At 38.4% G+C, this 27558-nt stretch overlaps 1 long non-coding RNA gene across 2 annotated transcripts; it reads left to right on the top strand.

Annotated features, from left to right (window-relative positions):
* Nucleotides 1-32: 32 nt before the first annotated feature.
* On the top strand, nucleotides 33-23320 carry LOC148129837 (uncharacterized). 2 transcript variants are annotated; one of them, XR_015750586.1, is made up of 3 exons: nucleotides 33-67; nucleotides 17671-17784; nucleotides 23253-23320. It is a non-coding gene; the product is annotated as an uncharacterized LOC148129837 (long non-coding RNA). The 2 variants fall into 2 exon arrangements; XR_015750585.1 differs by lacking the exon at nucleotides 33-67 and adding an exon at nucleotides 12925-13005.
* Nucleotides 23321-27558: the final 4238 nt, after the last annotated feature.

Genomic DNA, 27558 nt, shown 5'->3' with positions numbered 1-27558 from the left:
TTCTTGGATATTTTTCCACAACAGGAGTTAATGAAACATCCAGTTCACCAACTCCTCAAATAGTTAAGTAAGTCAAACATCTGAATCATTTGCTTGCTTGCTTGCTTTACCATTTTATTTTTCTGATAAATTCTATTTTGTCTGACTGGTTTCCTTTCCTGTACATTTCATCTAGTGGTGCAGAAACATTTCACCCAATAATGTTGTTTCAGCTGGTTTTAATTTAGGACATTTTCTTGAAGTTTTTGCAGAAACCTCAACAAGTATGAGAAAATGACCAGTCAGGGTTAGCCAAAGAAAGAGGGAGGAAGGGCGAGAAGCATAGAACACTTTTTACTCAGTCTTGTTTCTGTTATGATAATAATTACTTACTTCTCTAAAGCCACAATAGATCATGAGTAAATTACACCCCGCCACCACTTTTTTTTTTACATGTAATGGATTGATTCTATTGTGTCTAAAATATTACCCAATTTCAGCCACAAATATTCAGTAGGATCAATACAACATTGGAATCTGATCCCACAGGAATCTGTCATGCTGCCTAAATATCTGATAATTCTCACTTTCCTAGTGGCAAGGAAGGATTTTTTTGGGGGGGAGGGCACACCATAACACCCTGCCATCTGGTTTCTTATTGGATGGACACTAAAAACAACAGAAAACCATTATCTGAACTGGTCCATGAAGTTCAGAAGAAATTAACAGAATAATAGAGTAACAGAGTTGGAAGGGACCTTGGAGGTCTTCCAGTCCACCCCCCTGCTCAAGCAGGAGACCCTATACTACTTCAGACAAATGGATGTCCAGTCTCTTTTTGAAAGCCTCCAGTGATAGACAACTCACAACTTCAGAAGGCAAGTCGTTCCACTGATTTATTGTTCTCACCGTTAGGAAATTTCTCCTTAGTTTTAGGTTGCTTCTCTCCTTGATTAGTTTCCATCCATTGCTTCTTGTCCTGCCCTATTTAAAAAACAGGTTGACCCCCTCTTCTTTGTTGGAACACTGTTATCATGTCACCCATAGTCTGTCTTTTTACAAGACTAGATATACCCAATTTACCAAATTGAAAGCATAATTTATGTATCCCCAATCTGGTAGCCTTATTCTAATTCCAGATCATTCTTAAAAACCACCCAACACCCATTGTTCTGCCTAATGTTGTCTCTAACATTTCAACTCTTAACTGGTCCCTCTTTGCGCAGTTGTCCAAATTATGGAGGTATCTCATGTTGACCTTCTTGACTAAAATAAATAGCGAAGGTTACAACAATATAAAATAGAAATACCATTCAGCCAGTAGTGTCATAAACAAAGCCTGCCACAATGAATCGCATGAAATTTGAAAAGATCCTACCCAGCTGCAATGCAGTCAAGAAACTGAGGTTAAACAAACCCTGGCCTTGCATGTTATATGACACAGGTCAATGAACGTTGACACAGAGGAACTTGTACATCATTCTAAGCCTGTTGTGGTTTGTGTGGTTTAGTGTTTAGTAGGTAGTGTGTGTGTGTGTGTGTGTGTGTGTGTGGTTTACAGTGTTTGTGGTTTGTAAACTGAAGTCTACATTTAGAGTGTTGTGCCAGTTATAATTTATTCAGTAAGCTTTGGTTAAAGATACTATGGATTAACACAGTCTATGAACTTAGTCTCATTGATAATTTCTCTAGAGAACTAGTGAGGGACACTGGCAAGCTTTCATGGATCATTAAACTGGACCTTCAATGAACTTCAGCATGGATATTTGTCAACACCAGTGGATGAGTTGGCTTCTTCAGAATGCATAATTTGCAAACAAATTCTAAACTCAATAGTTTCAATTCAGGGACAAGTTTAAAACTGTTACAAGATCTCAACAAGTATTTTTTTTTTCCCTAATGTAAAATAAAAGGTGATACCACGAAGAAAATGGGCTTCTTTCATAGAAGCTGCTTATTTTCTTCTGGTTTCATATTTAACATCTTCAAATGTAAATACTTCTTCTAGAAATCAAGAATGGTGGGAAAGAAGGAGAGGCAGGAAACACATACAAATGTGATGGCATGCAGACAGAAGGATATGTTTGCGTCTGCAGTCAGAATTCTTTCTTTGACTGAGCAACATGTAAATATCATAAAGCAAAGAATAGTCCCTCTTCTTTGGTATGTCCGTGGGAGAGGAGAGGAGTGTGGGAGGGGAGAAGTTGAACAGGAGACTGGTACAATAGTTGATATATTATAGTGTGAGGCTTCAACTGAACGCACAATGAACCTTATGTTTTGGAAAGTCAGCATTTTGCACGGGTCCCTTTTCCACTTAAAAAAAAACCATATATATAATTAAACATCTCTTAAAGACTGAAGCACAAGCTCAAAACTATCAAGGAGAACAAAATGCACCAGGATATTTCTTCCTTGAATAGTTTGGAAACAACAAACAGCAGCAGCAATATTGTGACTTTCAGGAGCCAAATCAGAATTATATAAATATTGAAAGAGCAGAGTCAACATTTCTATTCGCCCCCATCCCATAAGCATAGGAGATGTGGGAGGGAAGAGGGAGGGGGGAAAATCCATAAATTCTTATTACTGCCACACACACAACTTCCTGAAGTTCAAGAATTTCCTCATTATAGAAGGAGGGAATGAGGGTTTCAATTTACAAATGGAAAGGCTGTTATTGGGCAACAGCTGTTTATAGTTAACTCTAACCCATAGTTAAAGCTTTTAAAGTCTGCTTCGCATTTAGCTGGCTTGCGGGGTGATGGGCAGGCATAAGGAAAAGAATGTACGCAGGCAAAGTTAACCCCTTATTGAATCTGGAACAAGAGCTTTGTGGGAATAAGAGCAGGGGGGTTTCCTACAGCCGATAGGGCAGAGAAAGGGGGCCAGAGTGACTGAACGTGGAGTGTCTGTGCTTTTGTTTTCCTGCCTCAAAAGTTCAGGACAAAGGAGAGGTAAACATTTCCTAAAGCAAATCATGTGAAGCTTTGCCATTTATAAACCAGCTCAGAGGGACAGCTTGAAAATTATTATTATTATTTTTTTGTCATGGGCTGAACTATGAGCAAGCAAACTAGGAGGCAATTTTCTGCCAGGATTATTATTATTTTTCTAATTATGATTCTATTTGTTTATGAGCATGTGTTTTAAAATATCCCTCGCTAACAAATCGACTTTCCTTTTGTACAACATGGTAGGCCAGAGAGCAAAAAGGAAATCGCCTGGCTATCCTTAAGCATGAATGAATGGATCTTTGACCATCACCTCCACAAGGGCCAAACAGATAAAAGAAGCTGTTACATGTTAACAGACAAGGTTTCAATGGTTAGTTTTTAAAAGAAAAATAAGGAAGTTATTTGTACAGAATGTATAGCTAAAGGGAGATACCAAAATGACTTGGGAACCAAAAAAGGAGGGAAATATATTTGGGCTTATTAATTACTCTTCGGGGTCTCCTGGAAGAGTAGGAGGGAATGGCACGGAAATTAGCCGGCCTCAGTCACCCAAGAGACACATGCTTAGCTAATTTCTCAGCAGGCTTGTTATTATTTCTTTTCCGAAAGAGAGGAAAAATTATCTGTAAGCATATTCTGTATGTTTTGAAAACATTCTAATTCCTACCAATTGGAAAAATACTGTAGATTTGGAGCTTGAAAGCTAGGGATTCTTTTTTCTATTTTTGGAGTGAGGGAGGAAGGAGGGAGAGAAAAAAGGAGAGGAGAGAAGAGAAGAAGGGAGGAGAGGGAAGGAGGGGGGAAGGGAGGTAGCAAGCAAGGAAGGCCTTCCATCCTTGTATCCACATAAGATATATTGTATTGAACAGGATAGCAATGGCCTTTGTATGAAGTCCATGCTATCACACAGACACACAAATCCAGTCAAAATACCGGGTTAGCAGAGTAGCAGATAGATACATACAACATGCCTTTTCATTGGGTTCTGTTGCTCAAATGTATGTGTGCCTTCAAGTCAGCAATGATTCCTGGTGATTGCCTAGATCAGTGGTGGCTAACCTTTTTCGGATAATTGTGTGCGCGCTCGCATGCCAGGACCCAGAAAACAACGTGTGCTGGGCCCCCACACCCCCTGTGCATGCACGTGAGATTCTCCCTCGCATGCAGCGCATCTGCACGTGCACAAGACTCCACCCCATGCACCATGCATCTTTGTGCATGCATGTGTGATTTCCCCCTCGCATGCCCTGCATCTTTGCGCATGTGTTCAATTCCTCCCTCACATGCAGCACACACCCCTCCACCCCCTGGGCATTCACGCCAGATACCCGACAATCAACTGTCAGGTGGTGGCGCGCGTGCGTATGCGCAGTGGGGCTCTTCCGGGCGACCTCTCGTGTGCCGGGGGAAACGGCTCTGCGTGCCACTTCCAGCATGTGTGGCATAGGTTCGCCAACATGGGCTTAGATGATTCCATGGGTGACCAAAAGTAGAAAAGTGGGTCTTGCTAAGACTTCATAAAGTCATACTAATGGTTCACCTGATCTTGATTCTATCCCTCTGTTATTGCTTGTTTTGCTGCAAGTTTTTACAACATTTAATTCACTGTTATTTTCATGCTGCCCCAATTGTGCAGTCACCCTGCAGTACGATGCATCTTACTGCCCAACCTCTTCTAGCATATTTTATATACCATTGCATTAGCCTTCATATTGCAAAGATATTCTAGGGATCAATGGATGGAAACTAATCAAAGAGAGAAGCAACCTGGAATTAAGGAGACACTTCTCAACAGTGAGGATTGCCTTCAGAAGTTGTGGGTGCTTTGTCACTGGACAGACACTTGTCTGAAATGGTATAGGATCTCGTGATTGAGCAGGGGCTGGATTAGAAGACTTCCAAGGTCCCTTCCAGCTCTGTTCCGATTAAGCTATTAAGCTGATTTAGTTTGGGAGGAATCCTGTACAGTAGAATTCAATAACTAATTTTGGTTCCAGCCTTTTTCAGTATGGTAAATGTACTCAATGAGCCTGCTCCATTATCTGGCTTCACGTGTGTGGATCTGCTTTTAATTCAGCTGGCTAAGCCTTCACTGAAGCAGTTTTAGGAGGAGACAGGCATCTATAAAAAGGCAAACTGATTGCAACAATTAGAATATCTTGACAGTCCCATCAGCTGACAAGTAGGGAGGGAGAAGAGAAACAGCAACTCCATTTTCCCCAAGCAGGGGGTTCCTGATTGTTCTTTAGAAGTTGTATCAAGCCTAACATATAAATTAAGGGGTTCAAAGCCACGCTTGGTTGCTGTGGTTACACATAGCAAAGTGTCAGCTAGCCTACTGATGTGAATGAACCAATGAAAACTCTTGATCTCTCTCTCTCTCTCTCTCTCTCTCTCTCTCTCTCTCTCTCTCTCTTACTCTGTCCATCTCTGTCTCCCTCTCTGTATGTGTGGCTCTCTCTCTCTTTGTCTCTCTGTCCATCTCTCTGTGTGTGTCTGAGTCTCTCTGCCTCTGTTTGTCTGTCTGTCTATCTGTGTCCCTTTCTTCCTTTCTCCCTCTCCCTCCCTCCCCCCTCTCTGTGTGTGTCTGTGTCTGCCTGTCTGTGTGTGTGTGTGTTTGTGTATAGCCCAAAGAGTGCAGAACAGCTGACAATGGGAATCATATCTACTTTGGTGTTTGTTCTTTCTGCAAAGCTCAGCTCTCCTCTCATTACAGTTTTAAGGAGGAGGAGGAGGAGGAGGGAGGGAGGAGGAGGAGGAGGAGGAGGAGGAGGAGGAGGAGGAGGAGGAGGAGGAGGAGGAGGAGGAGGAGGAGAAGGAAGAAGGAGAAGGAGAAGGAGAAGAAGAAGAAGAAGAAGAAGAAGAAGAAGAAGAAGAAGAAGAAGAAGAAGAAGAAGAAGAAGAAGAAGAAGAAGAAGAAGAAGAAATTCATTGTACCCTCTTGAGCTTGAAATATGAGAATAGAAAATGCCTATTGAAAGTAGAAAAAAATAGAGTATGTAACTCTATTCCTCAGATGTTCACTGAAACATAACAAGAGAACTGGACTGCCAAAGAGTCCTTCCATTTCTGCCAGTGTCTTTTAGCAGCCCGATGTACATGGCTTTGCTTATGAACTTTATTTGACTAGTTTATTTATGCAAAGATGATAACTAGTTAGCTACTAGACAGACAGACAGATTGTTATACAATATATGGATGATAGATAGATAGATAGATAGATAGATAGATAGATAGATAGATAGATAGATAGATGAAAGATGGAGAAATAATTTTTCATGGCTTGATATGCGACACTAGAATACAACCCCAAAAACCCCCAACAAAAATTTAAAATCAAATATAACAGCCAGTTATACATACTGTATACTAACTAAGGCATCCCAGACATTACTTATACTCACACTGTGAAATTAACACTGGTTAAGTGCTTTCACAAGAACCCCCACAAGACCATAAAAAGTTTGTAATGGAGTAACGTGATTAAATCAGATTTGAAAGCATAGTAGCACCTAGTTTGTCTGTGATAAAAGATAAGATGAGTCCCAAAGCTTGGAAGGTCCTCTTTTTTTAACCAAAAGATGAAGCATCAAAATCAGGTTATCCAGGACAAGAATGGTTCTACCTAGTCAATCAAATTGAGCTTAAAAGGTTATTTCCTGACCTGTTGGCCATTTATTTCTCCAACAATAGCAAAAGTTCCCTTGCATTTCTTTCTAAATGCAACTTTTTCTAAAGCAATGATACCCTTAATTCCAGATTACCAACCGCTGCTAATTGTATCTCCATTTTACCAACTTGTAGACCCAAATGGAGATTGTTCTGATATCCATTTATCAACCTAGGTCTGAGTAGCTGCCCCTGAACTTGAATTAGGTATTAAAATCATACTGCTGAAACTTTATTCCATGTATTCTAATGACCAACAATAGTTCAGTTAGACACTGTGTATGGAATAACCTTGAGAATACATTCTTGGGAAGAACTTGATGCCTAAGAAGAGCAACATCAACTAAAGATTTGGCAGCTGTGATTTCACTTTGGGAGAGGAGGAGGAGGAAGGAGAAGGAGAAGAAGGAGAAGGAGAAGAAGTAGTAGTTTTCAAGTATTATATAAAAAGAGAGAGGAAACTCAGGAATTTTCTTTTGTTTAAAATTGAATAAATCCCATCTGAATTCGCAAGCATTTATAAACAGTCACCCGTTTCTTATAAAATAAAGTCATCCATGCTGAAGCTCTTCCTAGTCTTCTCAGAATTGGATAACAAATTCTGTCTACTAAAAAGTTGAACTGGGTCTGGTATTAATCAAAATTGCCTTTCTGCCATTTTTATTAAACTCAAAATATGCACCAGTAACTTATTTTGATAAGGAGAAAATGCAAATGAACTTAAAGATATCAAGTCTGAGGCAAATTGCCCATGTCCTAATGCCAGAATTAATTTTAGAACTTTTGTTTTGTTGATGTTTTCTCATTAAACTAGAATTTAAGAAGGGTGGAAGGCAAAGCAGAGTAAACTTGCAGCCAAAAGAAAAAAAGAAAAGAGTGGAAAAAGCAATTTATCCTTCTTCTTGCATAAAACTACTCTGATTCCACCTTGTGTCAATTTCAAATACATTCACCCATTCCATCTAGTTTTTCTTTCTTGCTTCTGTGTTAATCTGGCATGTATTTTAATGAATATTTTGAATCTATTTTTCTAAACCATTTAGTGGTTCCTATATGTTCCTAGCCCAGAAAGGGAACTTCCCAATAAATAGATATCACAGGAGGAGGAACCAAGCAGGGAGTTAGTGTGATGACCAAAGGGGCGTGGCACAAAGGCAATACAGTCACATAAGCAAGAAGAGTCCCTTTAGTACCTCCAATTTTGCTCCCAATGTCCAGGTTACCTTCGGCTGGAGAAAAACTCTCCCAAGAACAGTCTTTAAGTGGAGAAAATTCAGTCCGAAAACAATGTAAATACAAACTGTAAATAAAAATCCACACAAACCAGGCTGCAGTAATTAATTTGACAGGGCAGGAGAAGGGATTGCAGACTTGAAAGGCCAGCAAAACATACACAGTTGGGAAGACGCCAGGAACCCAGATAAGCCTCGACAATACCAGATAATTCACGATTTGTCCTCAACAGTTGGCTGTGCACAACTTCCCTTTTTAAACACTGTGTTCCCAGCTGCAGCTAATGAAGGGAATCAGGGCCCTTTCCTCCCCCATAAGCCATGCAACTCATGTTGCTCCCTTCTCTGTTCCTCCCTGTGTGCCCTAGGATGAAGAGGGGGAGGGCCTGGGTCTTCCTCCAAATTCCCTCTGCCTTGCTCTACCTCTCCCCTGCTATGCCCAGCCGGCCTTTGACCTTCCTCAGTTTCTTCCACAGCCAATCGAGGCACACTCCCACTCTCTGTCAGCTGCTCGGTCTCTCCCTTGGAATCAGATTCCAACGGGGGCATGACAGTTAGCCTTGAATTCTTGTGCAATCACAAGAGACTTAGATCTTACCACCAGTAAGTCCATGGGATCTTATCTATTTGTTCCCAAGGGAAAGCAAACAGTCTAAGAAGATTCTTATATTGTAGGTAGAATCCTATAAAGTAAGTCAGCTTGGACCATCTATGTCTAAGCCTGATTGCTTATTTAAGCTGAGAACTGCTTCTGAACACTCAGGAAATGTGAAATCCTACACATCATTGAGTTCCAGATTGAACAATCTTAGTTAGGTTTCTGACCCCACTCAACAAGCTTGTTAATGACACCAGGCTGGGGAATACCGAGAAGTCCACCCTACCTCATATTTTATTTGTGAGAATAAAAATTCCAGATGTGAACTTTTTCCAAAACTAAATGGATATGAGTTGAGGATGTGTGAATGAATTCACCTAATACATGTCCTACAGCTATCCTCAAGAGAGCTATTATTTCTGTCAAGAGAAGGATTCAAATCCTTACGTTGTTAAATTTGATGTATTTTGGTGCATTTCCTATCAATTGTGATTACCTGGAGTGTAACACAAATGTAACAAAATCCAAAACATAAATAAATGTCCTTTAATGCCTCCAACTTGGCCCCATTGTTCAATATTCTCAGTTGGAGGTAAAACATATTCAAAAATAGTCTTCAAAAGAAAGAAATACAGTCCAAACTCAATGAGCAGATGAAGGTGAAATAAAAAAACAAAACAAACTACAATGAAGGAAATTCCACAATGGACCAGGATAAGTAATTACCAAATTCAAGGAGATAACAAGGCACAGTCTGTTGGAAGGATGCCAACCAAGACAACTTCAGCCCAAAATAAAACACGCTTTGCTTCTGGCAACGCTGTGTTGTAACCGTCTCTCTTATATACTTGTCTCCCCAGCTGCAACCAATGACGAGGATCATGGCCGCTTCCTCTCACATAAGCCAAGCTGTTGCCTTCTCCATTCCTCCCTGGGTGTCCTAGGATGCAGAAGGGATGGACCTGGTTCTTCCTCTGACTGCCCAGCCAGCCTCTGCCCTTCACCAGCCTCCTCCACAACCTCCGGAGCTACACCTCCACTCCCAGTCGGCTGTTCCTCCTCTCCCTCAGAGTCCAACTCTAACAAGGGCATGACATCAACATTATACTGACTACACATAGTCCTCAACTTACAACCATTGATTTAGTGACAGTTCAAAGTTACCATGACACTGAAAAAAAATGATTTATGACAGGTCCTCACACTGACAACTGTTGCAGATCCCCACAGATCAGCATTTGCAGAGGGCTTCCAATGAGCAAAGTCAATGGGGAAGCCAGATCTATTTAATGACCGCAGGATTCATTTAACAACTGCAGTGATTCACTTAGCCGCCATGGCAAAAATAAAGGTCATAAAATCAGGTACAACTTTACAACTGCCTTGCTTAGCAACAGAAGTTCTGGTTGCAAGTCAAGGACTATCTGTACTAACTACAATTCCAGTAATTCCTTGGTCCACTCACTGATATTATAGTTCTAATTATTTATTTATTTTCTTTTTGCTTGCTCATTTGGTCCCTCCTCTCCCTCCTCATCTTAATAAATTAAAAAGCAAAATCCCAAATTCCACAGGTGGGGAAAAATAGAAAAGGATCTTGAAGCAACGTAGCTGTTCTCTCTATCCCATCCTGAAATTACATCTTAATTTTAGAAAGACAAGATTAGACTCGTGGAAAACCACATGGATGAAAACGATCAGCGCACAACTCACTTCCATTCTAATAAGTGCTTATTAACACACAGGCAGCCTTTAGATTATTTTAACATTATTATTGTGCATTCGTGGTTATAAGATGCAGTTATGTCTATAGCATTAAGTGAGGTTTTCACAAGCATCCCACTGAGCAGTATTACCAAAAATGAAATGCGGAATCTAATAACATGGACCTTATCATACAATTAGCATAACTGTGGGGTAACCATAGAAGTAGAACAATATTGCAGCTGACCCATTATCGAGGCAATGATATTTTACATGGAAATGAAATAAATCCGGGCCTACAGAGGGAGCCATAATTACTGGTTTACAAAGCAGCACCTGGAAATGGAATTCGGTCTTGTGTCTTGATTTGAGTTGATGTATTTATTATCTATTTAGTTAGTTTTGTTCCAGCAAGAGACTGAATCCTATTCAGGAAAGAGAAGAAACACTCTATATTTCTTGTGAAATGCAAACACATGTCTCTGCAGAAATTATGTCTTGGGCGGAGAACATTCTTTCAGTTCTATAATATGCGATGACAACTGTTTTTCCTTTTTAACAGACTTACGGTGTCAGATTTATCAACTAGAGTTAGAGATATTATGATATATTCCAGTACAAAGATTAAATAAATGAAAGGTAAAGAAGAAATGTAGATGTTGATTTCATAAATTTCCACTAGCACCTTTTCCATCTCCAGCACACAAACCATGGATAGCAAAATCTTTTTTTAACAGAATGTTTGCAAGAATTACAGTCATCTGGATTCATTATTTTGCATTCAGCTCCCTTTATACCTGTGGTTGATTTGTATATGTGGATTTTTTTTCTCCTTCTCTTTATGTGTATATGTGTAGTATACACATACCTCATCACACAACATAATATACATGCATATACAGATAGATGATATAGATAGATAGATAGATAGATAGATAGATAGATAGATAGATAGAAAGATAGAAAGATAGATAGACAGAAAGACAAAAAATAAAGGTAAAAACTTTGCTATATGGGAGATAACACATGTCCCTGAATGTGCCACTAACCCAGAGATTTAGGTTACAGTAAAAAAAATGTCAAAAGAAGCTTGTGAAAGACCTCCTTTGAGTTTTTAGCACTCAAATCTCAATTCATATTTTTGAGCTGACTCTGTTCTGCTCAAACAGCAAGTTTTCCCAAGTTAGGAGAAGAATTAGGCAATCCTTGACTTATTATCATAATTGTTGGAGCCAGAATTTCAACTGCTAAGCAAGGCAGTTATTAAGTTAGTTGCTAAGCAGACCAAAGGCAACTGACACAAAGTCACCTAGCCAGAAGTGAGATCATCTGGCTATAAAGACAGAAACGCAGTCAGTCCCTGCATAGTTACACAGCCAACCACTTTACCTCTGAAGATGCCAGCTGCGGTTGCCAGTGAATCATCAGGATCTGTGGTTTAGATACTCATCTGTTGTATAAACCACCTGAAGCTCAACAATCCCCAACAGAAGGCCTGGACTAATATATCACTCTCTGTTAATTTATTACATTATTTCTATTGATTCACTTTGTGCGTGGTTTTCCTATTCCTAGCATATTCTAAGCAGATAAAACAATTGTAGCACAACCAGCTGCTAAAGTCAACATTGAGGAAGAACAATAATTGGTAGTCCCAAAGTTTAGCTTAAGAGGAATGACCTGACTCCTAGGGCATTTTAGTTACAGAATGGACAACTTGGTATGTGCAATTCATTGAAGCCAATTCATCATGGCTAACTCACTATGGCCAACTTGCAATGAGACAACTCATTGTGGGACAATTCAGCAACTCAATTTAAATATTTAAAGTAATTAAAAAGATATTTTAATTTTTGTCATTTACATTTCATTTCTCCTTTTGCATCCTTTCTTTAATGATTCTATTCTACCATTTCTTTTTCCTATGGCTAGTTGGCCGTAGTGAGTTGTTCCACCATGAGTTGTGTGCAGCGAGTTAGCCATGGCGAGTTGCCCATGCCAAGTTGTCCTAGTCTACTCTACTAACTGCAATTGTTGAAGCAATGGCCTATTGTTCAGGATAGCACCAGCAGGAATGGACATTTGAAATTTTCGAATGGACATGTTTCTACAAAGAAAGGGATAGCACCAAGCCCGACAATAAGAATAATGTTAAAGGCTCATGGCAAGAGTTGGTTTATGATCTTATCTGAAGGTTTTACTGTATCTGAAAAATAGAAAGACTATGTCTACCAGAGATTCATACCCTGAAAGTCTGGATGTTTTCCCACATTCCCCAGCTACTTCTTAACTGCAATGATGCAATGTCCCAGCCACAAGAATTTAACAGATATTCTCCTCTCGTTTGGCAAACAAATGAAAAGCAAATTTTCTTTTATCAAATGGAAGGAAAACTGGAAATGAACCTGCTGGAGAATTTTACTGCCAACATCAGTTGGCATTATAGAGGAAACTTTATAAGATTAAGAAGGGTTCCAGCTGTTCCTGCACCAACAGTAAGCAAAAAGGAAATGAGCACCTCAGGGACTAAGTTCTGAAGGACAGCAGATCCTGTCTCTGAACAAACCTCCCACTCTCTAAATCCCATTTTGGCCAAAAATGCAAACTTACTAGCCCAAATTGTCCTTTCACTTCCTCTTTCTGACTTTTTTTTCCCCCCCAGCGGCCCGTATACTTGTACCTTCTTTGCTATTGTTTGTGTGGATTTGCAAGTAGTTTTGTCAACTACTGACAAATAATTCTCATAAACAAATAAATAACGGGAATGCAAACATATCTGAACCAGGAAAAAACAACCTTCTCTAATTTCTTTCAAGTGAGCTCACTTTTGGATTTTAATGGATGGTGGGGCTGAAGCAAGAACAGAGTAAGGATTCCTTACATTTTGCGTTTTCTTTTCTTGATGAAATCCTCTCTCTCCCTAAGCAATAGAGAAAGCTCGGAGAGTTCTCCCCAGTGCTTGAATGACAGAAGGTCAAAAATTAAATGAAATCGGACAGAAGATTTTGTGAGAGAATGTTTTGGGGTGCCTGTGGCCCCTCTGTGTTCCAAGTGACGTTATCCTTAAAAAGTAGGATAATTGGTCATCCAAAGAATTCTAATCATGTTCTACCAGGTCAACCAGATTCCCTAGTTAACAGGAAAAGACTGTGAAACCAGCCTTTAAAGGAAATGGGCTATCAGAAAAATGTGATTTAAGAATATCTGGATGACTTGGTCCACCGTTCCATTGCCAACGTTGTCAAACATGATGAGTCCAATCGAAATGTCATTCCATTAGAACCTGTTCACTTGAGTTCTCCAGAAATCAGCGTTCAGAAACATATTGTCTTTGATATCAGGGTTAATGGCTAAATCCCTATTGATCTCTACAAATTATGGCAGATTAATTCCATGGTGTATTCCAGGGATTCAGCAACATCCCTTCAGAAGAGCAGTGTGTCTTTTACAATTACCTTAAAATTATGAAGACTTGGGGAAAGATTGATGATTTAAGAATCTCTGCCATAGACAGGAAGGAAGGAAGGAAGGAAGGAAGGAAGGAAGGAAGGAAGGAAGGAAGGAAGGAAGGAAGGAAGGAAGGAAGGAAGGAAGGAAGGAAGGAAGGAAGGAATCCTTTCTATTCTATTCAACCATTTATTGTGCCTGTCACAATTACTATAAAATTGCAGATAGTCCTCAACTTATGACCACGAATGAGCCCAAAATTTATGTTGATAAGTGAGAAATTTGTTAAGTGAGTTTTCCTCCCATTTTACAACTTTTCTCCCCACATTTGTTAAGCGAATCACTGTTGTATTTAATAACCTGAATCAGGTTTCCCCATGGACTTTCTTGCCAGAAGGTCACAAAACGAGATCCCATGACCCCAGAACACTGCAACCATCATTGTTGCTAAGTGAAAAATTTGTTAAGTGAGTTTTCCCCCCCATTTTACAACTTTTCTCCCCACATTTGTTAAGCGAATCACTGTTGTTCTTAAATAACCTGAATCAGGTTTCCCCATGGACTTTCTTGCCAGGAGGTCACAAAAGGGGATCCCATGACCCCAGAACACTGCAACCATCATAAGCGTGAGTCAGTTGTCAAGCATCCAAACATAAATTATGTGATCTTGGGGAAGCTGCAACGGTCATAAGTGTGAAAAATGGCCATAAGTCACTTTTTTCAGTGCAGTTGTTAACTTTGAACAATCACTAAATAAATTAAGTGTTGTAAATTAAGGACTACCTGTATTTTGATTTTTTTTAATTATTATAAGCATCATCCAAATGCTGCAATGAACAAACAAATGCTATGATTTGGGATGAGGAATATTTTTGAAGCAAATGTACATTCTTTCTGTAATGGAATTCACATTCACTTTTTTAGGCATAGATCACATCAACTCTGGATTTCATTATTCTTTCTTAGAGTAAAGACAGAGTGGGTAAATTAGTGCATGTCGAAACTTGCCTTGTTTGTGCTTTACTAGTTTCTTCATTACTAATTCTCAAAATCTGAAATTATTTTACATGCCCAAACTCCTTAGTAGGATTTCAAAAAATAAGATGCTGACAATGCAGTGATAAAAATCAATCACATCATCCACAGCTACACAACAAGGTCTATTCGGCTGCCTGTTCTTACCACAACCAGTTTGTTTAAAAAAGAAGCTTTCCCTGTTAACGATTGGGTTGCATTTGTTGGCTGAATATCAGGGAACCAAAAGCTTAAGGCTGAATCAAACAGAATGAAATATTTGGTCGTTCAGCATTCGGTGATGAGCTGAAGCAAGCTACAGTATAATCCTTTGTGCTTGTAATTAATCAAGAATTAGGCTCAATACCATTTTTTTTCCATCAAAGAGGCTGGCACAACTGCACCAAGTAAGGTGTTTGCTCCTGCTACATTTTTTCTCCCGAATATCAACTATTGTATGACGAATATGCTAGCTGATGAAATCTGATTTAAAAAAACAACAACTCTGAGCATCATCGTTACTGATTTTTCTGGGCAAGTCTCTATCCTTAATGTGGTTGTGATGACTGTCTCCTAATGGTCAAAGTGTGTGCAGTCAGGGAAACTTCAGAGAGATTCAGTGTCACAGAAAAACGATGCCTTCATTAGCAGCGTCCGCTACAGTGGCTCCAAAGTGCCACTTAGAGAAATCCAAGAACAAGGTAGAAAAAAATGAGGCTCTTTTGCAAGAGAAGAAGCATTTGAGGAATGGGGAGATGGAGCAAATGTGAAAGTTCTGAAGGGACAGATCTTTCTACAACAGGGGTGTCAAACTGGTGGCCCATGGGCCAGATTCATCACGTCCACCCCAGCTCCATGAAGGGAAAAAGAGTCGTGATATGTCATGTGACAGCTGTCAGGGTTCCAGAAATTGTCTGTTTCAATCAGTAACTCCGAGATAAGCATATTCTCAAAGTGCTTTATTTAAAACAGAAACTTTGCATGTCTGTGGAATTCCGGAACTAAGATTCCTTCCAGACTTCCCACAATACTCAATCAACACCCACCCCTTTTCTCCCACATCATAAATCACATGAACCAATCACCCTTCAACTATAATTCTTGCTGCACCATAGAAAATGACCTTGACAGTCTTACGTATCTATTATATCTACTGAAAATTACTCAAATAACAACAACCCCTCTTCCATCCTTCGTAGCTGTGTGGCAGCTTTTAATAAGGATTCCAAAGCTGACAACAGCAATGTGATGTGGAGAGCTTGACACCCATGTTCAACAGGCACCTGTTTTTTAACCCAAAGGTGCTTTTTCAAGAGGCAACAACTCTCAGAAAGAGTAATAATGACCAGATGACTGCAAGGAATATAAATCCTTCCATTGCCCATCATTCAGTCAAAACTGAAGAAGCTTGTCAAATAAGAAGTGAAACATCTTCAAGGAAAAACAAAGAAAGTCCAGTTGCCTCTTGAAAAAGTATCTTTGGGATAGCCATGACCTGGATCATTGAGAATCTCCCTAGACATTTGTTTTTAATTTAAAAAGAGATTGGACAGATATTTGTCTGGAGTGGTGGAGGGTCTCTAGCTCATGAGTGGGGCTGAGCTTGAAGACCTCCAAGATCTTTTCCAACTCTGTTGTTCTGTATTCTGTGTTGGGCAAGGAAGTAAAATATCAGGGTGGTGGACAGAATTATGCCACCAAAGACCTAACCACTAGTATATAGGGTTGTTGTTTTTTGTATGTGCAACATATAAAAAAAGGAGACACAGTTGCAGACACCATTTTGAAGGTTGTGTCTGTTTTTTTTTTGTGTGCAAGTGATTCCACCCACAGAGATTCTTGGGTTTTCCTCTTTTTTGAAGCATACCTAGGAATCCTTTGCAATGTGCATCTGTATGTGTGAGGGGGTGTGATGCACACATGTATGCCTTTAAGTCAGTTTTAATTGTACAAATCCCTGCAATTTGCTTGGCAACATTTTTCACAAGTGATTTGCCATAGCCTCCATCCTGGGGCAGAGTGGAAGCGACTGGCCCAAAGTCACCCAGCTGGCATCTTACTTAAGGCTGTGGCAAATCCTGATTTCCAGCTTAGCATTCTTTAACTACAACAAACTGGCTGTCAGCCTTGGAAGCCATATTTCACTTAGAAGCTTTGAGGCTGCCATATTTTAGTGCCTGGGAATTTGGGAAGGGGGATTTCATAGAGAGGAGCACGTTTAGATTCAACAACATTCTTCTCATAAAGTCAAGGACAAGTGACCCTGCACCTGTCTCCAGTTGGATCGATGGTTCATTGGACCATGTGATGGACTGGTGGGTGCAGGGGATGAGCTTTTGATTCAGATTCGGGTTTTCCCCAGATGTGCCAATGTAACTTCTTTAATAAATTCTTACTTGGATGAACTTTGTTTCTTAGTTCTGAATGAAATGGGGAGTTTTAATGGAACGCTGATACTGGCTCTCATTTTCTCCTTTTGTTATTATTATAAGCAAGAATGTTTATAATTGACTATTGTTTTTAAACAACTTTTTTCCTTGATCTGGGATTATGTTGTTTTTTTCCATCACAGAAGTATAATATTTTACATTTTGAGTAATGTCTTCATTAATCATTTCTTACAAGTCTGGGGTATTCATCTTAGAGACAGGGATGTTTTGGTTTGGTTTTGGTCCAAACAGAAGACATTGAAAATTGATTATTCATTCACTTACGTGCACAAGACTTCAATTTCCCCTGATTACAACTTATGGGCAAAGAACTGGGTGGATGAAATATATATTTTGTGACACCTCTAAATTGGCTAGAGCATCAACTATTTTAATTAAGAAGCAGATCCTGACCCTATTATAAAGAATATTTAGTTCCAAATCAAAATTTAAACATTCAAACGATCAGTTAAGGGTGTTTATTTTATTTTATTTTTAGGTAGTACATGGATGACAATCCAATCCTGGGACTTTGTTTTGTGTCAATAATTTAATGGTAGTCCGTGTGAGGTATTTTTCTCTCTCTCTCCATGATTTAAATTACTGTTTTAAATTGTTTTGTTGTAATCAATCCCCCTCAGGTTACTCAGTTTTGGAATCAATTTCTCAAGCCTGAACCACATATTTTCACTGAATGTTCATTCTCTGTTCCTTATGAAAGCTTGAAAGAACTAATGTGAGATTCAATTTTTCAGGTAAGCACTGGATTCAGAGAATGATTATTGCTCTCTTATCTTGAATCTGTTTTCCCTATCTTGAATTCATTTAGACAATTTGACTGACTGCTTACTGATTCAGTCATCGGGTCTTAATTATTAGCACAAACAAACACGATTTCCAATTTTAGGCACTCCTGGAAAACCATGCTGAAATGAACAGCTGCTGCCTGTAGATGTAATGCCATTTTAAAAAGCATATATTGCATAGCAAGTGCCAGGAAAAAAAATAGATTGTCTGAATCAATTGGTCTATGGAGATTCTCGTCATCTAGTCATCCAGGCATTAGATTTGGTATCTCCCAGAATTCCTCAGCTTTGCTGGCTGAGGAATTCCCCACAAGTCTTAAAGTTGCTTGGAGACCCCGACCTAGGTCATGGTTGTCCAGGTGTTAAAAGGCAACTGGACTTTCTTTGTTTTTCCTTGAAGATGTTTTGCTTTTCATCCAAGAAGCTTCTTCAGTAACTGAAGTTCAATAACTGAAGAAGCTTCTTGGATGAGAAGGAAAACGTTTTCAAGGAAAAGCGAAGTCCAGCTGCCTTTTGAAAAAAAAAAAAAAAAAACCTTGGGGCAGTCTAAATCAATCTGATTTTCTTCTCTACCTGACCAAAGAGTGTTCGACGAGGAGCAACTTTTGATATTGTAATAGCAAATATATAATCTTCATCCCTTCTTTATTTCTCCATTCCATAGAAGAAGAAAACCATTATATAGGATTTTCTCTAAATATTCATGACCAACTTTACAATTACCGTAACAAAAACCTAAAATATGTTTTAAAGGACGATAGTTCCTAAGTATGAAAACATTGTTACATTTTGCCACTTGTATGGCTGTAATATAATCCCCGATGTTGACTCTTACCCCTGTTTGTTCAAATTCAGTCTTCTTTTCTGGATTGGCATGATAGCAGAAGCTCTGCACAGTTTTGGTTGGAAAACCCTGTAATCTTATTCAGGAGCAGAACAATTAGGGCTCTGTGGTGTTCCCTATAAAATTCACCATAGAGGCAGACACGCTCAATAGATTCACACGAGGCCATACAGGTAATGACCCTAGTATTCTTGCATCTATCTTCCAGTAGGGCTGAGGAGGATATTGCACTGAGATAGACTTTCTCTGGTTCAGAGCACCCAGTTGCAGCTTTTCAACCCTAAAGGGCTACAGGGAATTGCCCGTATCAAATTGGTATTCTGTATAAATCAAACAGAGAACTATTTTAATGTAGAGGTGAAGCACAAGGTTTGAAACCAGGAGGCTGTGAATTCTAATCCTGGCTTGGGCATAAAACCAGCTGGGTTACTTTGGACCAGTCACTTTCGCTCAGATCCAGGAAGGAGGTAATTGCAAACCACTTCAGAAAAAAATCTTCCCAAGAAAAAATGTCTATGGAGATTCTCTGTCATCCAGGTCTTTTGGTTATCCCAAAAGTGCCTTTTCAAGAGGCAATTTAACTTTCTTATTTTTCTTTGAATACGTTTTGCTTCTCATTTTTTCAGCGTCTTGGATGAAAAGTGATATATCTTCAAAGGAAAACAAGAAAGTCCGGTTGTCTCCTGAAAAACCACCTTTGGGGCTTGCCAAGAAAACTGTATGGACTTGTCCATGACAATGTCCTAGAATTAGACACAATTGAATGGGGGGGAAAATCAGTCAGGCATTGCTTCAGGATTATTGTAGCTCACTCAAAGCCCTGTAGAAAGAGCAAGAAAGAAATTGAAAATCCTGTAACTGAGTTTACTATGAATTCCTTCCTTCGTTTCATATGCTGTTAGTCTCCCTCTTCACCTATATGAGAGAGAGAGAGAGAGAGAGAGAGAGAGAGAGAGAGAGAGAGAGAGAGAGAGAGAGAGAGAGAGAGAGAGAGAGAGAGAGAGAGAGAGAGAGAGATTTAGGGGTTAATTACACTTATATGAAGTAGAAGTTGCTAGAAAATTGTATGTTTGTCTCCATTCTAATATTTCCAGCCATTTTGCCTTCAACCACAAATTTTTGAGGTCTTCATCTTTTCTGTTATTTTCATACTATGATTTAATGGTACGTTGAAAATATATGCCTTCACATTTTGACAGTTTTTGTCTTGGTGTCACTCAAGGCCATTGTTAATATTTTCTAAATTCTGAGTTCTGGCTGCAATAGTCTATGATAACTGACATCTTTTTTTGGGGGGGTTACTGAGAGTTATTTTAGAATCTTCCTATGAATTGGATTCTGTTAAGTCATTTAATCCAAATTGCCACTCATTTACCATTTGTTCTAGCATTAAAAAAAACAACACCTCAAATTATATCTTTGTGCTAAAATATGCACCATTTTGCCTTGCTTTCCACTGGTATCATTTTCACGGGTAAATTCAACTTCCTCAGATTCCCAATATTTTTCCCAAGTCCCATTTAAAAGGATAGTTGCATAGAATTATCTTTAAATAGTCATGACTAGTTTTAAAATTGTCATAACAAATGCCAATAGCAGGATAGCACCTGGTTGGAGGAAAGTTATAGAGTTTGTCTGAAGGTCATGTTTTACAGATGGAGAATACAAACTAACAAAACACATTGAGAGAACATCATCTGGTTAAGATGAATAACTAAAATATGTTTTTTTTTTAAAAAAAAAAATCTGATGTTGTGCATGTGTCAGAAACGGTGTAGATATTGTGCTTTGGAACTCAAGCTAGCACAGCACTTCATTGTTACTCATTAAAGCAGCCATATCTTTCCTCAGACATCTGCAGAGATGTGAAAAAACATGGCTGGTTTAAGATGTTGTATGTATTCAGAGTCGCAATTGGAATTGCTTAGTTTCACTCATACACCCCAAACCCCAATTGGACCTTGACTATAACTGCATGGAAGCAGCACTGCTCTGGAGCCAACTAAAGTGCTCTCAGCAGAGTAAATGAGGAAATTAATCTTAGACAACTCTAGCCCTAGATTTTTTTTTTAAAGGTTGGGAAAAGGTTGTATTCAAAGCAATTTATGGAAGTGTAACTTTTAGCAGGCGCTATCATGCATATATTTGCACTCACTTTCCTTTAATGTGTGTGTGTGTGTGTGTGTGTGTGTGTGTGTATGATCTTTCTAGTTACATAGATTTTTTTTTGTCACAGAAGTGTGAAACCCAAAGCACGATTGCATTCCCATATTTTTTTAAGTTCACGAAATGCAAATCAGACGGGTGTATTAATCTGAAAGCCAAACAAATATCTGCCCGGTATGAAGCAAGGATGCTTAGCAGCTACTCTTCCTCCTTTGGGACGACAAGAATGGTAATTACTAGCTGGAAGGAGAGCAGTTCTCAGGTGGAGCCGGATCTTAGCATACTTGTATTCAGCTTTCTTTTTATTTCTTAGACTAGCAAAGTAAAAATTGCAGTCCCAGCGCTGTTCCATTCTCCATTGATTCAGAGACTACTTGCATATACACTTTTTAAAAAAATAAATAAATAAATTGTCTGTCTTTAGATGGAGTTACCCAATCACCAAGATCTTTGTGTACTATTTCACTGCATGGCTACTTCTGTTTTCTATTAGCACTTCAGAGCGGCTTCAGAATTAATGTGACAGAAGGAAAAGAATTTTTCTCAATCTTTTATTATGCCCTTGGCTTGACTGTCCTTTTTGCTATGGCATTAAATTAGGCTTTCAATCAAACCAGCTACAATCCAGTACTTATGCCTTTATCTTACACCAAGAAAATGACATGACAGAAGAGCCTTCCCCAGCTTATACCTTGGAAAATCTTCACTCTTTTGGTTCAGAATGTTTTCCTGAACATTCAGGTTTCAAGTACATCCATACATAACATCATGCCATATAAAGAATCAGATATTGTTCTTTAAAAACTTTTCTCAACAGAAGATAAAATTACCACTGCACTCATGGCACTGTTTTCTTACTGAAAAAGTTCAATCACATTTATGAAGAGATGGGTGGATAGATAGATAGATAGATAGATAGATAGATAGATAGATAGATAGATAGACAGATAGACAGACAGACAGACAGACAGACATATAGATAGAGGGGGGAGAGATTTGGTGGGGGGATCAAACTTTAGGTACCCATGTATAATCACAACAACAATATCACACCAATCATTTTCCTGTCTGGCAAAAAAACTGTTTTGGATATCAGATTTAAATCTTAATGACATGCAAAAATGGAACTAGAGGCAAAATACATTAAGAGTAACCGAAGTTCCAGATAAGGAAGCCTGTCTTTAAAAAAATAGTGAAAATAAAATATTAAAGACGCTTAATGCATCTCCACCAGTAAAAACTCCAAAGTGAAGGTATCACAATCCAAAAAGGACCACACTTATTTTATCACTCTTCAGCTGTTTTCCATTGGTTCCATTAATTGACAAGTGATGGTGGAATGTTATTTTGTTGGCAGCTTTAGCTCTTCAGTGATGTATTCCAAGTATCTGCTAATACTTAAACCACAAGTCCTCAGCTTGATGCATGGCAATTATATCACATAAGGATTTGATTCAAAGGTTTAATAATTCAGTTCAAAGGAAACTCACTTAAATCTCCAAATTAGGTCATTGGTGTGGATCAAATTATCAAATCAAATTGGTTGCTTCTCAACTGGGCCAATAATTTTAAGATCTTTTTTGCTAATTCAGACAGACTCTTGTTTTCTGAATTAAGTTGGCCTTCTGAAAAAGTCTGACTTTAATTGAAGCTTCAGATGAGAAAACTCAGAATCAATTTGATCTAAATTGGATTATTCAAATGATCAGGATCCAAATGGAATCCAAATGGGATCTGACCTGATCTGCATTTCACTAATGATTATACAATGAACCATCAAGATTGATTTGACAATTCTTCCAAAGCAGGTGAAAATTATTTCCAACTTTATTGCACAATGGGTCTTTCACAGTAGAACATCCAAGTTTTAGAAATGAGAAATCTCTCATTTAGAAATGAGAGACCATACCTGCTAGTATAGTCTTCATAAATACTTATCCTTGAATTTACTGTACATGTATATCAGTTTTGTAAACATAAATACTACAAATACAAATCAAAAAAGGAGTAAAGAAACTTTAAAAAAGGATAGTAACAACTAAGTCATCAGACTTCTTCTTGAAAAACCCAAGAGGGCAGGTGAGATAAAGTAGTCATAAAATGATTGAACAAATAGGTACACTTTACTAGTCACTGCACACAAATTGGCAAAACACAGAGCATAAAAAAGCACTTACAAGAAAGTGGGAATGAACAATAAGTCAACTTAAATCTGCGTGGCTTGGTGTCCCTCACTCCTGTCCCCAGGCACTGCTTAATCAAATGGAACACTCCTGGTCTTATGAAGTCTTACTCTTAACCACTCATATACCTTCATGTGTTGAATCTTAATAGATTTCTTTCTCTAGGGACTGGAAAAATTCACATTCTAACTTTCACCTTCTCTGTTTTTTTTTTTCCTCTTTAGATGTAGTCTTTGTCTCAAGCCGCCACCACCACCACCCCCGAGTTTTCTCAGCTTCACATAAGTCCTGGTCACTTCCTTTTGTCAGAAGGTACTTCAGAGGCAGAAGTGATTTGTCCTGCATTCAGAAATATGTTATTAACATAGAAATGACAATAAAACCTTTTATATGGAGAAATTATAGAGTCTGTCATTTGTTCTTCTATAACTGTCTGGTTTGGTACAGCAACCAAACAGTACAGATCTGGACTCCAACAGAGAGTTAGGACTAAAAAAATAAATAAAACCAATTGCAACTATTGTCTTCCATTGAGGATGTGTATACTACATGAGCCAGAAAAAGGGCTGAGAAAATATTTACAGACCCCTCACATCCTGGACATAAACAGTTTCAACTCCACCCCTCAGGATGATGCTTTAGGGCATTGCATGCCAAAACAACTAGACACAAAGACATTTTTCCCCTCATGCCATCATTCTGCAGAACACCTAATTCCCAGTACTGCCTTATGTCTAAGGACATTTACCCATGTAGTATGGCTGTGTTATTATTATCCTTCTCATATTTTCTACTACATTCTCTTATTGGTATCATTATTACAATTATTATTGTTGTTTTACATGTAGACTGGGAGCTTCTGCACTGGAGACAAATTCTTTGTGTGTCTAATCAAACTTGGCCAAAATATTCTATTTTGTTCTGTTCTACACTCTACTCTACTCTACTCTACTCTACTCTACTCTACTCTACTCTACTCTACTCTACTCTACTCTACTCTACTCTACTCTACTTTTTAAAAATAATATATGTAAATCTGTATGGTTCTTTATTAACTTAGTATTATTATCAGTAAGAGCAACAGTCATAGTTTAATGACTTGACATTTTACCCTGATAAGCAAACTAGAAATTTATTGAACATAACATCTACATTAATCTTCCAAGGGGAAAAAAAGGGGGGGGTGTTGTGAAAATGTTCCTTCAACTGTCTTCTTATATATCGTTGCTCTGAATCCTGGGACTACTATGGGGCAGCATATGATGCTAAAGGCTACAGAAATACTGTAAATATGGCTTTAAATAAACCCTGAAATGTAGTACCCAATAATTATCCTCATCCACTGTGGAAATGCCTTTACATCTTAAACTATTCATTTTTTCCTTCCTAAACAATGTCTAACCACTTCAAAGTGCTATGGTTGTGGTCCTCATTTTTTTCTTTCTTCCTCTCCTAGTGATTGCAACCACTCCAGTTAGAAGAAAAAAGAAAATAATACAGTCATATGCCGTTGGAGGGAACATTTATTTATGGCCCTGGTTAGTATACCAAACCTGACATTTCCTTTAGAGATGTGAGTTTCTTTTAATAGAAATATTCCATACTAATCTTAACAAAGAGCTATACTTTTCTTATGTAGTGCAACAGTCATTAATTTTGATGTCCAAGTGTCACATATATTCTCCAGAACTGGATATTTTAAAAAAATGAAAAGCATCAAAAAACCATGAAGTAACACTGCAGGTAGGTTCCAAAGTAAGTGACTTGTTCCACAACAGCCTGCTCATAAACCTGTGCCTAATGATTGTTTTTCTTATTTTTCCTAAAATCCTGTCTCGTACAAAGACAGGTATAAAAATTATAGAGATACAGGACATACCATGAGAGTTAGTAGGCTAAACTGGCAAATTAAACAAATAAATAAAAATACCCAAGGAAGTCAATGGCAAAACAGTTACATACTGTTGGCAAGAAAACTGAGTGAAATATTCTCAAAGAAGTCCATGGCAAACCATGAAGTAACCAAAAATCAAACATAACTTGGAGAAATCTTTACACACACATGTACACGTGTACACACATGCACAAACTTCTCTATTAATATTAGAACTCGGGGTCGTTCATGGAAACTTAGCATTTCAGATCTGTTGTGTTTTAGATTTTATCTTTGTATGCATTACGATTAGACTGTAAATACTTGTCCATTCTCAGAAAAGAATTCTGGTGCCATCTAAAATAACTTAGTGACTGGATTCTTCTTCTAAAATCAAACACCAATCAAATACAGCTTTATCTGCTGTATAAACTGACTCACAAGTGAAGTGTTATATGTTTAATTCCAGTCTTCCATAAAGATGACTGGAATTAAACATATAACACTTCACTTGTTCCTGAGCCATCGTGAGGGATAAAAATAAATCTTATCAGGTCACCAGATAAACCCTGCTGAAAGATGACCCTAACCAAGAAGTTTCTTCCAAGCTGAACTGGAACTGAGTGAAGGTTTATGTCATTTGATTCTTCCAAACTTGGCTCAGTTTTTTTTCACCCCAAAAGGGGATCACAGGAGTTTGAGAATCACTTTGATTTACCACATAAATTCACTACATAAAGTAATGATGTGATTTAATTACCAGGGAAATAGCAACCATAGCAAAGTTGACCCAACTATCTCCTGGAGTTCTTTTTTCTCCCTTCTTATCCAGTTGTTAATTTTTTATTAGTGTTCCAAAACATAAAATACAAAGAAAAATTGAAATAATGCAAAATATTAAGTAAAGGAGGAAAAGGGGAAGAGGAAAAAGTATAGGGGAAAGGGGAAAAAGGGAAGGGAAAAGATCAACTTCCGACTCTTTTTAGCACAGTAGAATAAGATAATAATGTACAGCTGCAATCTTTTACTTTTATGTAATAATATACACTAGCCATTTCTATAAAAAACAAACCTATCTAACCAGCAAAACTCATTTTTTTCATTTTTTTTTCCAACTCAAGCACAAAGTCCAGAAGTGGTTTCCAAATGAAAACAATGTTAGCTGTACTCTTTCTTTTCTTTTTCTTTTTAATTAAAGCAGTCAATTTAGCCATTGAGGCTAACTCCACCTGCTTTTTCAGTCAATCATCCATTGTGGGAATTAAAATATAGTTCCATTTTGGTGCATAGAGCATTCTTGCTGTTGCCACCCCCTTGAAGTTCTAAGGCCAGTCTAGAGTAATCTTTACCCTTTGATCTCTCAGACATTATGCTTTGGGATCATACCCAAATAAATATCCATCTCTCTGATTCTTTTTGTCCCCATTAACTAAAAGCAAATACATGGAACAGAAATTGTAGCAGGTTCCCTTGCATGGGGTGTGAATGTTCTTGAAGGAAGTTAAAACGGAAGGGTAACTACAAGTTGCTCCTCTTTAGGCAATGTGTCTCACCATACTTCCTGACACATGTATTTTTCCCCCTTTCGATGCTGCTATGCTGCAGAACACTTATGTGTTTATATATTTAAAATCCCTTAGTGCCAACTCTACAAGAAATTCTGCTGTGTAACAGTGGGGTGATAATGAAATGCCAACCAGAGCTAACAAGGCGAGCTGTCTAGAGAGCAGTAAACTGCCCATTTGCCATAGTCTAACATTGCCAGCTGTTCTTAATGAACCTAGAATCTTAAGATGCTTTGCACTGCTTTAGTGCATTAAAAACAGCAAGAATACAAAACCGTCTGAATAAATATATTCTGTATAGAGTGAAACCTTATGTTATGATTATCTAAAGCTCTCAGAAGAGTTGCAGGTGTTATTATTCTTTCTGATCTGATGGAGCTGATCTGTAATCCCTGGAGTATATGGTAGGTTGGTTTGATGGACTAACAAGGAAGATCAGAGGGCTACACACGAAGTTTTAAAAAGAGAGTCTGGCCTACATTTAGCTCTAAGCAGAAAAAAAAACTACAGGGAGGAAAGAATAATGTTTTTCAGGTTTCTTTGTCACTGTAGTGGTAATGTAGAAGACCATTGTATTTTGAGGAATTTAGTGGTGTATTTTTATTTCTCTTTCACATTTGGCATGCATTGGCAAATCATGCATTGCAAAGATCACTTGGAGGCAGAAGATATTTTTAATGTAATCTACCAGATCCCCTTCATGGATTGCTTCTGTGACTATAGCAATAGCAGTTAGACATACAATATATACCACTTTACAGTGCTTTACAGCCCTCTCTAAGCAGTTTACAGACTCAGCATATTGCCCCCAACAATCTGGGTCCTCATTTTACCCACTCTGGAAAGATGGAAAGCTAAGTCAACCCTGAGCCTGGTGAGATTTGAACTGTCAAATTGCAGTCAGCCAGCAGTCAGCAGACATAGCCTGCAGTGTTGCACTCTAACCACTGCACCACCATGGCACCATGGCACTATGTAGGACAGATGGGGAGAAAGCTAACCACCAGATTACAAGAACACAAGTGAGTGGACAGGCAAGGAGACCCAAACTCATTGGTCATCTCACATTGTAATGAGCAAGGACATGCATTC

Source organism: Notechis scutatus, chromosome 9 (assembly GCF_049901735.1).
Source record: "Notechis scutatus isolate UNSWTSFEM ecotype Mainland chromosome 9, rNotScu1.2, whole genome shotgun sequence".
Taxonomy (NCBI): Eukaryota; Metazoa; Chordata; class Lepidosauria; order Squamata; family Elapidae; genus Notechis; species Notechis scutatus.
Note: the sequence above shows the minus strand (reverse complement) of the source record. Positions and strands in the feature narration are given on the sequence as shown.